We start from the raw sequence: 15670 nt of genomic DNA on the forward strand, positions 1-15670 counted from the left end.
TGTGAGTAACCAGCCCCCAAATTCCAGTCAATATCTGGGAAATTAAAATCCCCCATTATAAGACTCTCTGATTTACTGGCCCACTCTGTTTCCCCGTACAGTTTCTTATTATACTCATCAAAGTCATTAGGCCTATAGCACACTCCTACTCTCAATTTTGATCCCCCAATGCTTATGTCACACCAAACTGACTCAACACTCCACTGTCCAGCGATGTCGACTGGCTTCACTTCCTTGGTTTTTATGTGTTTCTTAACTAATAGCATAACCCCTCCACCCTTCCTATCCTGTCTATCCTTTCTGTAGACGTTGTACTCCCCAAATTGCAGTTCTGCATCCCTTATATCTGTGTGACACCACGTCTCTGATATCCCAACAATATCTGCCTTTATATCCCGTGAGCCTGAGAGAATAACAACATTGCAATTGTCGAAATAACGTTTAAGCTTATACAGCGGAGAGGATAGCCTACAAGTCGCATTCGGATAATAATCATGAACGCCATAGCAGGCGAACTCCTCTGAAAAATCAACAAAAATGGCTAATAGATATTTTTATGAATATGAACACGAGAAAACATAATTCAACTATTTTCTCCTTGATGTCCCATCCAGACAGGAAACCAAATTGATTGTTGGAAATGAATGACTTATCACAGAAAATACCAGTGATCTTACAGCCAGCCATTAACCTTTCCAGAGTCTTACCAAGGTTGGAGAGGAGAGCAAACAGTCTAAAGCACTTTCCAATATTTGGAGTTTTTAGTATCAGCTCAAGAAGTGCTTTATTTGCGGTCAGTAAGAAAGATTCCGCCATTTATCGTAAAGATTCAAGAGTACAGAAGGAAATTGATGAAGCTTTTTTATGAAGATTCAGTGAAGAAAGTCCAGGCCAGGATAGCTGGATTAGTTGATCTTAGAGATTTCAAGATCAAATTCAGTTTGGGTACAATATAAAATAAATTTTACTATTGTACCCAAGTAAATAGTAAAGCAGTACAATAGTAAAATTTATTACCTTGTCTGATTTTCTGATTTCCAACAATTTATAGCAGTAGAAAATGTGCGAGTAGCAATGGTGACATCATTATTAGATTCACCATTGAAGGAGCCAAAGGCAGACGGAGAGATAAGTTTATTTAAGAGATTTACTTTATAAGACAGTAGAAAATTTCTCGGTGAGCGGGCTTTTAGAGTCAGAGTTACAACGCACTAACACTACAGGAGTATGAGATCAACAGAACCATCGGTAAAAATGACACAGTCTAATATGGTGTGTAATTATTCACTGATCATACCACACCGTATTTATAATATACGTGTAAATTAATTTTCAGAGTAAGAGAGCTGATATTGGAGTTCGGAAACCAGCGTAATTATTACCAGATCAGACATTAACGTTGCATTACTCAAATCAATTATCTTCTCAATTCATAGGAAGTTTGTTATTTAAAATTGAATACTTTAACCAAACACGCTTGTTCATTAAATGCTCCAAATCATAACCTCTGAAGCACTAATGCGGGGACACTCCGAGCACCAGTGTGGCGATGCACTACAAATCAAACGCATTAGTTTTCATTAAGAATATTTTAAGATGACATGCTCCTTAATTGCTTGCAAAGCTTACCTTGTTCAGCAGAGACTGGACGATATTCAATTCTTCGACAACCCAAATGACGATGCATTTTTTGGTCGAAGGAAATCGATGTCTGTTCATAAACGGATTATACAGCTGATTCAGATAATCCAGTACCGTCTTCTCTGTAAACGTTACCAATGAGATATCGGAATTCCACAGTGTTTGGACAGTACAGCTGGCAACGTCATTTTCTGGAATTAGTAAACGGTCATTGTAAATTAAATTAGTTTTCTAGTCTCTTCTAATTATTAATGCAATTGAAAATTCAGACACGTTCCATTAGAGAGTCCAATGAAGTATACAACCCTTCCCTTTTTGTAGTAATATATAAAGCCTATCAAACTTCAAATTTGCAGTACCTTCAACAACATAGCACTCTGGTCATTCTACTAATGTGAATATTACATATTGAAAATCAACGTGATATTTAAAAGTTACTAAATACGTTACTGACAATCGATATGATCTCTTTTCCATCCCACCGTCGTATTTTTGGCGTGGAATTTCTTCGTAATTTTTTAAAAACACCATTATTCTCCGTATTTCTGATTTCTCAAAAATAATAAAACCGGGTAGAAATCTGGGTTTTTTTCCTCTTAATTTCATTAATGAATACCCATTAGATGCTATTTTGAAAGAAGAAAGAATTGATTACAGTGCCCCTTTGTTTTGGAACAGCATGCGCCCATGGAAGCATCAATTATAATAAGTTATCCCAAGTTATTATTGGGATAATTTATAATTCTTCATAGCAATGCTAAATGTTAGAGAATATTCATCCAGGCGAAGAAAACTGAATTCCGACCTTTTCTTTCTAGTCTTCTAAATTCTCTTGACAGACAAGTTGGCAGAATAGTGTTATTGTTATAAAGAAAAATTTGAATCAATATTGTTGAAAATTTTCTAAGTTTAATAAATTATCTTTCTTAAAGTATCCATAATCAATTAAGATTTCTGATTGGATTATTAGTTAGGCAATCAGAACAGAAATCCCAGATGGAAAAAAATCTAGGTAAGCTATTTTTTTTAAGGAAACCACCAAACTCGAGTATTAAACTCTAAAATACTTAGTACTGGGCCTAGCTGAATAGCTATGCTAATTTAATGATTAATCGATTTTTCAATAATCGAAGTAATCGATTACATTCAAATTAGTTTATTAATATATATATATATATATATATATATATATATATATGACAATAGTATGGACACGTCAGAGGCGAATAGAAAATAAGCCAGTATGTAACTAGCAATAAACGAAGAAAGAAAGTGCGGCAGGGAATAAATCGAGATAAAAGGTGTTGCAGAAGAAACCAATCTTAAATTAATTCAGAAAGAATGCCAAATAATACGAATTTACAAAAATGCCATTTAACTGAAATTAGCGGCATCCCCTTTAAAAAAAAAATAAAATAAAATAGGCAGACCATTGTGCCCCATCTTGTAAGAGTGACTGGAGGGAGTCCGAGTAGTGTGTATTGAGTAAGCTTATTTCAAAAAGATCTAAACCTCCCAAACACTTCCTAGTTCATTTCACAAATATACGTGGTTTCAATTCTAATTTCAACGATGTCCATTTCCACTTGCAGTCTGCCAAACCCCATGTCCTTTTTCTGACAGAATCTCAGTTATCGTTTGATTCAACCACTGCTCATCTCAGTTGCCCAAATTATTCGTTGTATGATTCCTTTCGCCTCAAACGTGGTACTTGTGCATATGTACGTACCGATATTCCCTGTCAGAGAATTGATAATTTGGAATCTCCTCTTTTCGATCTTCTCTGGCTTAAAAACCTCTTGTGTCAAATTCATCTGTCTCTACCGTTCTCCCAACACCACCAATCACTTCGAGCTCTTTGACTTCCTCTCTTTGCAACTTGACTTTCTCCAGTCCAACTTTGCTAACAGTGAGGTAATTTTCCTTGGTCATTTTAATGTTCACAACTCCAGCTGGCTTCTGTTTTCACACCGACACAGCTGGTCTAAATGCTGAGACTTTTGCAATTACTAATGACCTTACATAGATTGTTCATTTACTTACAAGAAAACGGCACAATCCTAAAGATACAGCCAACACGCTCGATCTTTTTTTTGTCACAAACAACCCTTCAAACAACACTTCGATAGGTGGAAGAGGACCAGGGTATATCTGCCAGGGGCAAAAGGTTAATGACGTTGTAGAGTGGATATCATCTTTTAAGGGCACAAAAGGTGATACAGTTGTACATGTTGGCACAATTGATATTAAGAGTAGGAGACCGGCGGAATTACTTAACAAGTACAGGTCACTTTTGAAAAAAAGCCGTGAATTAGGGTTGAATTTGAAAATGTCTGCAATTCTGCCCACACCTACACACAGTGTAGGTATGGGCTACACACCCACCAAGGATACACGACTGACCCGGCGGCCAACCTAAAACACGAAAAAATTAGGCTACAGACCCACCTCCTAGATATTTGACAGAGAAGGTGGAGAGAGACTACAAAAGGCGAAGTGACAAAAAGATTTCTGCCAGACCTCCGGAAAATATACCCAAAGCAGCCACCATGGTACTTCCCAGGGTACCATATGACAACACTATTAACCGGACATGGACCCTACAAGGAGAAGCTGTTTGGCTTCGGACTCGTTGAGGACCCCAACTGCATATGTGGGGAAAGTGAAAGCTGGAGCCACATAGTCTATGATTGTCAACACTATGAAGACCTCAGAGGGCTACTAATAACAAGATTGAGATACTTCCCAAAAGGACTGGAGCACCACTTCCTGGACACTGAGGATGAATATAGGGCACTCTCCCAGTATGCGCAAGACCTATTCACCAGGAGAAAAACACTAATAGCTATATACAGCAACGTACACAGAGACTGAAAAAAATCGGCGCCAAATGTGATAGAAAATTTAAACTCTGCAGAGGACCAGTACTTGGACAAGAAGAGTGCTGATCACACGGAAAAGAAAAGCAAGGACGGGGCTCGCCCCATGTGTGACAAAGCAGAACAGAACGCAGCACAGCTGCAAACAGCCTGATGGTGATCTGAAGAGGACACCCTAGCCCTCTTCACCTATTATTCCCACTTCCTTGGTGGGGAGGGGACGTTTTTTGTTCCCTCTCCTCCACCCCCAAACTTCTAGCCTGGTGGGGCATGGGCATGCCCCACTGAAAACTGGGGCTATCTACTCTATTGGCCCCATATTTTTGTCTTTTCCTCCCAGTCTTCGGTCTCTCTCCCCTCTCTACCTTCATCATAGCGAAAGCGCCACACGTCAAAACCTTAAAATGATAAAATTACCTTACGCCCAAAACTCGGCCTAGCAAACCAAAGCGATATTACCCCTACGATAGCGCAGATTTTTCACTTATTCATATTTTTACTTTATTTATATATATATATATATATTTTTTTTTTATTATTTTTTTATTTGTTTTTATTTTTATTTTATTTATTTATTTTTATTATTATTTTTTTTTACTTTTTTTATTATTTTTTTTTTACTTTTTTTATTATTTTTTTTATTATTATTATTTTTATTATAATATATATATATATATATATATATATATATATTTTTTTTTTTTTAAGGTCCTAGCCGCCGAAATCCCAGGAAATTAAGCGGCAGGACCTGCCAGAGTGAATCTACAGCTACTGGGTTACTGGTCTGCCTCCACGGGGCATAAGTGGGACAACGTTGGGCCTCAATAGGGGTCCAACGGCTAAATGACCAGATGAACAACGGTACAGAACACAACACACGAACAATTCCCACACACTTTTAAATCTCTGGCATTTCCCAGTGAACTGTTTCACCACAATGAAAGCAACGCGGAGATGGGGGAAACCCCTGGTGCCGTAAGACAACAACACACACTTACACTTACACACAGTTCGGTCCTTGGCCCACTATTGTGGAATATTGTCTTGTACACCTGTCTTAACATCGATCTCAATGAAGTACAATCTCAGGCATTCGCGAACGACCTCATTCTGAGGATACAGGCAAACTCAAGAGCCGCGTTAGAGGTCCTCGCAAATCGGGCCCTGACCACTCTCCAAGAATGGGCAAACCGAAATCAACTCAAAATATCCCGCACAAAAACAAACTCCATCCTACTAAAGGGACGCCTTGATCTTCGGCGGCCTCCGCAAATAAAAATTGGGCAGGAAACAATCGAATTCTCCAACCAACTGAAATACCTAGGCGTGATACTGGACCAAAACCTGTCATTTCAAGACCATCTGAAATATCTCCGTAAAAAAATAAGACGCTACGCAGCCATGGTTGCCAGGGTCACGCGTAAAGAATAGGGCTTGAAAAAGCGCGTCCTCAAACTGTTCTACAAAGCTATCTTCACTCCGATCGTCACCTACGCATCCGGCGCATGGTTTCAAAAAACTACAACAGCAGTAAACAGATGTATCACGGACCAAATTCACAGATCCATCCTCCTAACCATCACTCGCGCTTGCCGCACGGTGAGCACCCACGCCCTGCAAGTGCTCGCAGGCACTCTCCCGCTGGACTTAGAAATAATACAACGCGGCCTTCACTCTGGTGGGGCATGGGCCTGCTCCACTGACTTGGGGGTCATCTTCCCTATGGACCCCGTATCTCTGTCTTTTCCCCCCAGTCTTCAGTCTCCCTCCCCTTCTCTAACTTACAACTAGTGTCTAAATCAACTCCAAATTGTGTGAGCCCTACATCCAAAAACTTAACAACATCAAATCGCCCAACTAGTACTCCCTTTGTTTTGGCTGACCCCTATCTATAGCGTGTTTTTTTTTTTTTTTATTTTAGGTCCTTGCCACTGAAATCTCAGGAAATTAGGTGGCAGGACCTGCCAGAGTAAATAACTAAGTAGTGTACCTGGTCTGCCTCCACGGGGCGGAGTGGGGCAACGTTGGGTCCCATTAGGGGCCCAGCGGCTAAATGACCAGATGAACAACGGTACACGACACTACACAAATACAAAATCCATATACTTTTAAACCTCTGGCATTGACAGTGTTCTGTTTCACACCCTCAATGTATAGCACGCGGAGATGGGGGGAACCCCTGGTGCCGTTTGACACTAAACACACTCTACACTCTACACTCTATACTACCTAGACAAAGGCACCCCACAGACTTTTCTGGGGTTCACTATTGACCTAACCAGCAATAGAAATGTGGAAAAGAAGAGGATACAAACTCACTTGCAGCAGGCATGGCAGGAAAGGTGGTGCAACTCTCAAAAGGGAGAGATCACAAAGAAATTTCTACCCAATATTGAACAAAACTACCCAACCTCACCCAACTGGTTTTCCCCAGGTCTACAAGCAACGTACCTCTTAACTGGACACGGAGCAATTAATGCCAAACTGTCTCTACTTGGGATTCAGGTTGATCCAACTTGCACTTGAGGGGGGCTGGAGAGCTGGCAGCACTTAATAATGGGAGATTTTAATTTCCCAGATATTGACTGGAATTTGGGGGCTGGTCACTCACACACTAGCAAGGAGGCTTTTGTGTATTTATGGATGGCGGCTAAATGACTGCAGGCTCTATGAAGACCTACGTGGTGTTTTACTCACCAGCATCCACGTCTTACCACAGGGACAAGAACATCACCTCCTAGACACGAAAGAGGAGTATCATGCCTTCTCGGATTACGCACAGGCACTGTTCACGAGGAGGAGGACGAGGAGAAACCAAATGGCCGCAGCCCACAACCCACTACCATTATAACCAAAGAACATCTATTCTTCAGCTCACCGGGCTCCCTTGCCTGGTGCCTTTCCACCCCCTCCCCTGCGCCGGTGGTGGGACGGTCCCCCCGGCGCTCCCTACTTTCTCCTGGTGAGGCATGGGCATGCCTTACTGACTTCTGGGGTTGCCTACTCTATCATCCCCATATTTCTGCCTTAACCCCCCAGCCTTCAGTCTCCCACCCACTCTATCTTTATGCTAGCGAATGTCCCACACACAAAAACTTAATTATGTCAAAATTCCCGTTCGCCCATTCTTTCGGCCTTTATTATGCAAGCATTATCCCCCTCACCTAACGATCATCAAACCGACGATAATGGATATATGTATCTGTCTGTACGTACGTGCATATAAAAGAGCGCTCGCGTTTTTTTTTTTAGGTCCTAGCCTCTGAAATCTCAGGAAAGTAGGTGGCAGGACCTGCCAGAGTGAAACTAAAACTACTGGGTTCCTAGTCTACCTCCACGGGGCGAAGGTGGGGCAACGTTGGTCCTCAGAAGGGGTATAGCGGCTAAACGACCAGATGAGCAACGGTACACGACATCATACAGATACAAAGCCCACACACTTTTAAATCTCTGGCATTTCCCAGTGAACTGGTACACCCACAATGAAAGCAACACGGAGATGGGGGAAACCCCTGGTGCTGTCTGACACTAAATACACCTTACACCTTACACCTACACACGAATGGGACAACTAGGACCCAACCAAGGACCTGACTCAAGCAAACATGCAGCCGCCAGGCATACGGCGACCTGTGCTGGCTCCCTTGCCGGGCACACTTTCCTCCCTTCCCTGGCAGAGGGGGGGCGACAGCCTTCTTGTGCCTCCCCCCCTGCTATCCCACATCTTTCTCTCTGGTGGGGCATGGGCATGCCCCACTGGAACATGCTGGGGTCCTCTACTCTATTGATCCCAGTCTTTCCTAGCTATTCCAACCCCTAGCCTTCAGTCTCCTCCCCTCTCTACCTGTATGCCAGGGCAAGACCCACACCAAAATTCTAGCTTCTTTAAATTATTTCGCCCTCTCATTGGCCATTAAATTTTCAAATTCAACCCCTTCAAACCGAGAAACATGTATATGATCATCATACAATGTGCAAAATGTTTTTTTTTTTTTTTTTTTTTTAGGTCCTAGCCACTGAAATCTCAGGAAATTAGATGGCAGGGCCTGCCAGAGTAAATTAATTATAATACTGGTGAACCTGGTCTGCCTTCACGGTACGAAAGTGGGGCAACGTTGGGCCTCAGTAGGGGTCCAGCGGCTAAATGACCAGATGAACAACGGCACACGACACTACATATGAACAATATCCATACACTTTTAAATCTCTGTCATTTCCAGCAAACTGGCACACCCATCACAATGTAAACAACGCGGAGATGGGGGAAACCTCTGGTGCCGTATGACCCTAAATACACTTTACACGATAGGAGGGTGTATATGATGTGAGCCCTGTCGATCAATTCGGCCATGGAAGGATTGTGCAAGGCTCAAGGGGTAGAATTTTTTTCAGGCTGGTCTGTACTTGTTAACAGGAGAGACTGCTTCTACAGGGATGGGATACACTTAAATAGAAAGGGTGCAAGAATGTTTCCTGATGCTATCGAGGCAGAGTTAGGTGGGTCGGAAAACTGCTAGATTGGGGGGATATAAGGACTAATAGATTAACAGTAGCCACTGGCAGAGGTGAATGTGATTCTTGCACTGCCTCTATTGGAATGAGCAGAAGCCTGTAAAATAAGATTCAGGATATTTCAGAGACTCCTGGGAATCATTGGGGTACAAATAAACACATGGGTTGTTAGGATAGCTAAGAAAAAGAACAGGTGCATGTATACTTGCGTGTACACCAAGGCTAGGAGTTTAGTAAATAAATTTGAAGAATTTGAGCTACTGCTCCAAACATCAAAGGCAGATATTGTTCGGATATCAGAGACGTGGTGTCACACAGATATAAGGGATGCAGAACTGGAATTTGGGGAGTACAACGTCTACAGAAAGGATAGACTGGATAGGAAGGGAGGAGAGGTTATGCTATTAGTTAAGAAATACATAAAATCCAAGGAAGTGAAGCCAGTCGACACTGCTGGACAGTGCAGTGTCGAGTCAGTTTGGTGTGACATAAGCATTGGGTGATCAAAATTGAGTAGGAGTGTGCAATAGGCCTAATGACTTTGATGAGTATAATAAGAAACTGTACGGAGAAACAGAGTGGGCCAGTAAATCAGAGAGTCTTATAATGGGGGATTTTTAATTTCCCAGATATTGACTGGAATTTGGAGGCTGGTCACTCACACACTAGCAAGGCTTTTGTGGATTTATTGGATGATTGTTTTCTAGATCAGTATGTTCGGGAGGCAACTAGAGGGAGTAATACTCTTGATTTGATTAGCAGTAGTGATTCTTCATGCATTAAGAATCTTCAGGTAAATGAACCACTAAGTGGCAGTGATTACAGTGTGCTGAAGTGGGATTTACTCAAAGAGGTAACTACTATCAGGGGTAAAGGGAAGGGTTATTGCTTCCGTAAAGGCGACTACGATGGACTGGGACAATATTTAAATTCTATACAGTGGGACCAACTGATGATGTTACCAACAGCAAATTCAAAATGAGAAGCATTCAAAGAACTTATCTTGGAAGTTACTAGGCTTTACATACCAACTAAGAAATATTGTTCAAGGTTCAGGCCTAAGTGGATGTCAGATGAACTAATGAGACATATGGCAGAGAAGAAAAATGCATGCGATACATACAAATTAACACGTGACGCAGAAGCCTATGATAGATACAAATTGATCTGTAACCAAGTTACAAAGGAGGTTAGGCAGGCGAAGGTAGATTACGAGAAATCTTTGGCAAGGGATGCAAAGAAACACAGTAAAGAGTTCTTTACTTACTTAAACTCTAGAAGGAAGGGGATGAATCGATTGGTCCGCTTGATATCGATGAGTCAACTGTTGATGATTCTGCTCAGGTAGCTAACAAACTGAATGAATATTTTGCATCGACATTCACAGATGAGGAGTTATTCAGCGAGGGGAATGCTAGAGGTGTATTCAACTCGGGCAGTAAGCTAGAGAATTTTGTAATAACTGAGAGTAAAGTGGAGGAGAAATTGTTGAAAATAAATACAAGAAAGGCACCTGGGGTGGATGGGATCTATCCAGTTATATTAAAGGAGGCAGCAAAGGAAGTAAGCAAACCCTTTGCCATAATTATGAGAGCTTCCTTGAACTCAGGGGAAGTACCCATGGACTGGAGATGTGCAAATGTGACCCCAATTCACAAAGGAGGATCAAAGGGCGACACAAGTAATTATAGACCTGTTAGTTTAACTTCTGTTCCTGGAATATTAATGGAGGCACTGGTTAAAGAAGCACTGCAGGATCATCTAGACAAGACTTCAGTTTTAGCTCAGACACAGCATGGTTTTGTTAAGGGGAACTCTTGCCTGACCAGTTTGATTGGATAATATGATGCAGTCACAAAAGAACTGGATGCAGGGAATAACTTTGATATTATATACTTGGATCTTAGAAAGGCTTTTGATACTGTTGCACATGGAAGACTGCTGCACAAATTGGAGCAGTGTGGCATTGGAGGCAAATTGCTGCTATGGATAAAGGGGTGGTTGATTGGGAGAAGACAGAGGGTGGTAATCAATGGACACTGTTCATCGTGGACTAATGTTATTAGTGGAGTCCCTCAGGGTTCAGTGTTGGGTCCATTATTGTTTTCTGTATTTATAAATGATATTGATGATGGTACTGTATATGAAACTTAATGTCCAAGTTTGCAGACGATACGAAGGTTGACAGGGTTGTCAAGGACACTACCGACACTATGCTACTGCAACAGGATCTGGAAAGTTTGAGCAGATGGGCTGAGAGGTGACAAATGAAGTTTAACATTGACAAATGTAAAGTACTACATTTGGGAAACAGCAACCCCAGAGCAACATATCAACTCTGTGGTACTACACTGACAGTGGTAGAGAATGAAAGGGACCTGGGGGTGGTTGTGCAAGCAGATATGAAGTTCCCTGAGCAGTGCAGACGGGCTGCAAGAGTAGCTCATGGTGTATTGTCAATGATATATAGGAATTTTTCTAGCAGGGATGAGGAGGTGATTATTCCCTTGTATAAGGCAATGGGCAGGCAACACCTAGAGTACCGCATGCAGGTCTGGAGGCCTCATTTCAAGAAGGATGTAGAGCTGCTGGAACGAGTACAGAAAAGGGCAACAAGATTAGTGAATGGAACAAAGGGGTGCTCTTACGAAGAAAGGCTTAAGTTTTGCAAATTACAGTGTTTGGAGACTAGGCACCAGCGAGGTGATCTGATAGAGGTGTATAAAGCCTTAAAAGGTTTGAGCATGCTCAATGCTGATGGGATTCTTCCTCTTGCTCAGAATAATCACCTGAGAGGGCATAAATTCAAATTGAGGAAAGACAGATTTGGATAGACGTGCGTAAATTTGCCTTTAGTCAGCGGGTGGTTGGTTGGTGGAACAGACTTCCGTCCATTGTCGTGGAAGTTGATAGCTTAAATAAGTTTGAGGCTCAGCTGGGCATGTATTTCGAACGAACAGAGGGATGAAGTGGAAGTGTTTATTTTTTATTTATTTATTTTTTTGGCTGATGCTGCATAAGCTTGCTTTCTTGCATCTAATGCCTCTACTAATGCTAATGCTAATGCTAAGAACACACGGTCCAAGTGAGTCGTTCTTTAGGCACCTCAGATCACAACTTGGTTATTGTCTCTTCTCCAATGGAGCCTTTATCTCATAGCTATTCACAACCTCATATTGTTTGGCATTAGAATAATGCAAATGAGATGACCCGCGAGGTTTCTTTTCTTTTCCTTGGTCGGATTACTGTTTCAAAACTTCAGATGTCAATGTTTGCTCAGATCATGTCAGTGAAATTATTCTTCCAGGAATGGAATCCTTTATTCCCATTCAACTTTAAAATCTAGTACTTTATCTAAAAATTGGTTTTCCAATAAATGTGCTAAGGCTGTTCATGAGAAGAATGTTGCATATCGTAATTTGCTTGTTTCCGTTTCTTCAGTTTCATTTTTTGCCTACACCAAAGATCGAAACAATTTTAAAGTAGTTATCAATCAGTCCAAACTACATTTTGAACAGGCCAAGAGAAGAAAACTTGCTTCAGCCCTAATGGTAGCAGAGCATTCTGGTCTCTTGCCAAAGCTATTGGCCGCATCTTTTGCCCATCTCTGCTCCCACCTCTCTCCAAACCAGATGGTTCTATTGTCACTTCAGCCAAGTACAAACCTGACCTGCTAGTGTTCCATTTTTCTTCCAACTCATGTATTAATTATCTTGGTAAACGCCTCCCACCATTGCTAACAAGTTCCATTCAATGCCTCCTGTGGACATTCCGTCAAAGTAATGTCAGAAGGATTTTGACGAATCTTGATGGTAATAAAGCTCCAGGTCCCGATGGTATTTCTTCACTTGTTCTCAAAACCTGTGCTACTGAACTTACTCCTATTCTTTTCCGCCTTTTTTCACTTTCTTATTCCAAAGGTGTTTTTCCTTCTGCTTGAAAATTTGCTCATATCCAGCCAGTTCATAAAAAGGGTGACAAATCCCTCCCATCCAATTATAGTCCCACTGCAATTACTTCTACTCTCTCTAAAGTTATGGAGAAATCAATTAACCGCCAACTCTTAAAACTACCTAGAAAACTTCCGTCTGATCAACGGTCGCCGATATGGATTCCGTCAGTGTCGATCCACTGGTGATATTCCAGCTTATGTTACCCATTTATGGGCTAATTCAATGGAAAAGTTCGGTAAAACACAAGCAGTTGTTCTTGACGTCTCAAAGGCTTTCGATCGTGTTTGACATAAATCTTTTGTTGTTTGTTTGTTTGTTTGTTTAGTTGTTGGCGCATCGGCTTCTGTGGCCTTAATGCATCACCAATGTTTTTGCAGTACTGTGATCCAAGCCCGAGGCGGGATTCGAACCCGCTACCTCTGAGTTGCCAGGCAGGCACTTATCCCGCCCGGCTAGCCCGGTCAGCATTCCATCTTAAGGTTTGCCAAGAATTTTTTGTAATTGGTTATCCAGCTTTCTCTCTGATCCCTCAATGAGTGATGGTAGATGGCTCTCTGTCTTACATCTCCACTAATGCTGGTGTCCCCCAAGTTTCCGTCCTTTCCCCCACTCATTTCCTCTTGTATATTAATGACCTTCTTCCATTGACTGGAAATTCTATCTGTAGTTTTTCCAATGATAGCGCATTGCCTTTCACTTTCCATTTTTAAAAACCTTTCCCTGCTTAATCAGCTTCAACTTCTCGAATATTCGCTACCAATTCCTTAAGTGCCGAACTCCAAGTAATTTTCCAGTGGGGCAAAGACAACTCAGTTTTCAATCCTTCTAAAATCCAGTCTTGTCTTATATCTTGTAAAAAGGATTCTTCTGCTCCTATGCTTATCTTTCGTGACACTCCGATTTCTAGGGAAAATGATATCTCTTTTTGGGATTACGCTGAGTTCTAATTTCTCTTGGCACAAGCCCATTACAAGTATTGCTTACTCTGTATCTAAAAAACTTGGTTTTCTCCTTCATTCTCGGTGTTGTTTTTCTTCCAAACAGCTCACTCTGTATAAATCGCAAATTCACCTTATCATGGAATATTGTTCCCACATCTGGGGTGGTGCCCCGAAAAGCTCTCAGGCCTCTAGATTACATTCAGAAGAGGGCAGTTAGATTAATTAATGACTCCTCTCTAAGAGTCTCTTCACTCGCTGTCTCATAGACGTATCTTTACTGTACAATAAAGATTTTCTTCTACTGTTTATATTGAGTTATTTTAGTGCGTTTAAAGTTTTTCTTCCACTGGAAAAGTGTACCAGCTAAAAGAACTTCGCAAGTGGATTAAGTGAGTGAAAAAATTTTGTTATTACGAGGGTTATCTAGTCTGTACTCTCTCGTCATAGACCTAATCCCTTTAGGCTTAGCATTCTGCTAACGCTTTGCTGTGGTAACACACGCATTGTTGACAGTTAGGCCTAGTGGATAATCCTGGGAATACGATACGTACATCAAGTTTTGAATTGGAGCAAGTTCGTGCGCGTATAGTGTGGCAGCCTGCGAATGAGCTCCAAAGTCTCCAAAATAAGTGTATTAGCTTCCAAAAGAAGTCATCAGGTAAAGTTATTTTATTAATTTTAGATCTGCATAAGCAACCTTATTGACAAAAGATTTTTCCAACACAAGTAATTCAGCTCGTACAAGAAGGGCCAATTAAGCTACCCCAAGGTCAAGTTAGCGCACGTATTGGGGCGTACTTTTACCGTTTCCTCCTTGCCACTCCTCGCCGTATGACTATTTAACCATCTGAGGTAAATACCTCAAGGGCAAAAACCCTTCAGGATGACAGAGGCTTTTAGTGAAGCTTTTAACTTGCCACATAACAAAGGAGACTTCTCCATACTTGATCCCTCCCAAGAACAAACCCCCAACGTGGAAGAAAATACAGGAGCCACTAATTTGTCGGTAAACACCGATGAGTTTCGACCTCTCGTTTCTTCACAGGAACAAAGTAAGACAAGGGAAACTACAAGTGTAACCGCTCCTAAGGCTAAATCAGAATATCTTGAATCTTCAAGCAAAGTACCAATTTCTACGACCACAAATATCGCTACTGATTCCTCACAAATAAAACATTTTAGTCCGGACACGTTGACTAGGGCTGCTACTTCAACTGACAGGAAAATTAAAATACCAAACGTCGGGACTATTTTACTTTCAGATCTTTCCCCTGTCGATGCACTTACTTTCCTGCGAGAAGAAATTGAAACTTACTTATTAAACGACAATAGTAAGGTTACAAAAACTGCCATCAAAGCTATTCTTCATTCTTGGAGCGGTCTTGAATTAGTTGTGAATGGCTTGATTACAGAAAACGAAGCTCTTAAGATGAAAATAAAGATGCGGCAGATAAGAAGTGATGACTCAAAAACTATGCCCACACCTTTCGCATATGCTTCTGTGGCAAAATCTTCAACTTCTACAGAATTAGTTGATACTTCTTTGAACGTAGTTTCTCCTGAAAACTTTTCTGAGGCTACTGCACAATCCCTTGCAAAAAATTCTATTAACCAAACAGACAGTCTGCAATCCGCTAATGTTAAAACTACTTCAACCAGAAAACCACATTTATTACTCCTAAAGGCATCTGAGAGTTCTACTCTTACTACGAGCACTGATGTTAAAGAACGTGTAGTTAAAACC

Source organism: Mastigoproctus giganteus, chromosome 4 (genome assembly GCF_048544385.1).
Source record: "Mastigoproctus giganteus isolate SK-2022 chromosome 4, ASM4854438v1, whole genome shotgun sequence".
Classification (NCBI taxonomy): domain Eukaryota; kingdom Metazoa; phylum Arthropoda; class Arachnida; order Uropygi; family Thelyphonidae; genus Mastigoproctus; species Mastigoproctus giganteus.